Source organism: Lycium ferocissimum, chromosome 8 (genome assembly GCF_029784015.1).
Source record: "Lycium ferocissimum isolate CSIRO_LF1 chromosome 8, AGI_CSIRO_Lferr_CH_V1, whole genome shotgun sequence".
Lineage (NCBI taxonomy): Eukaryota > Viridiplantae > Streptophyta > Magnoliopsida > Solanales > Solanaceae > Lycium > Lycium ferocissimum.
Genome location: NC_081349.1, coordinates 45,093,880 through 45,095,307, shown reverse-complemented (window position 1 = coordinate 45,095,307; position 1,428 = coordinate 45,093,880).

The following is a 1,428-nucleotide window of genomic DNA, read 5'->3' as shown; positions in this document are numbered from 1 at the left end:
CTCGTGCGGGAAAACCACAGGAATTTTTTTAAAAATGGTCTCATCCAATGCACTTTTAATGATTATTTCTTTTCTTTATTTTTACAACACATTTATCTTCTCATTTTTCATCATTTTTAAGCTTGTTTTCAGAGAAAATATTTTTAAAAATTTTTTATTAAATTGAACATGAAAAAATTAAAAAATATTTTTCCTCCCATACTTTACACGCCCATAATCATTTGAAGTCATGTCATGAGCGATTATGGTTGTCTTCTTTCCTTAAACATTTCTAACTTGTTCAAGCTACCTTTCCCTTTTATAAACGTTCATACAACCTCTTAAATATTAGATTCGTGTGTATTATGCTCCCTTACAAGTTTTCGAACATTCTTGTAGCAACTCAAAGCTTGAGCAAAGATGTAATACTTAGCGGAATGTTTTCGGGCGTTACAGATTTATATATAGTTTTATTTTGATAATAATTCAAGAATTTATTTCATGTTAAAATAACTTGTCTTCAGTTGACTCCTTAAATTATTCATCTATATCTTAATAATTGATATATTTTTAAAGAATAATTGGCTTGAAAATGTTTTGCTGGAATAGATCTACTTTGCAGGAATATGTGTCTGACAGTGTATGTCGTCACATATTAGAAAAATGATAAAAAATCTGAAAAATCAACAAAGATAGAACGTATGAAAATTGACTGCTGATAATCTTAATATTTGAAAACTGACTTAATTAATTTAATTTTTTTAAACAAAAATCATATCGTACTACACTAAAGGGTGTCAGCAGTTTAACGAAGACGTTTAATAAATTGGATGAACTGGCGGTTGATTAAAAAACGAGCACTTAACAGTTCCGATTTTACGGTTTTAAACTCCAAGCGGGAACCGGTCCGGTTTGGAGTGTTTTAAATATGTTTTTTTTTTGTTTTTTGTATTATATATATATATTATAGTATTTATTTGTATATTGTAGGTATATTTACATATGTTATACAACTTTATAATTAAAGTTTAAATATTCTTAAATATATATTAATTATTAAATACGAATAGTGTTTTTCGTATACATATATATGTATAACTTACATATACTTATATATATGTATAACTTAATATATATAGTATATATACTTATATACTACATATACTTATATATATATAATAATATATATACTATATATATGTATAACTTAATATATATATATAATATATATAACTTAATATATATATATATATACTATATATACTTAATATATATACTATATATGTGGATAACTTAATATATATACTATATATATGTACTATATATATATATACTTATATATATATACTTAATATATATACTATATATATATATACTATATATACTATATATACTTAATATATATACTAAATATATATACTTAATATATATATAGTATATATATTAAAT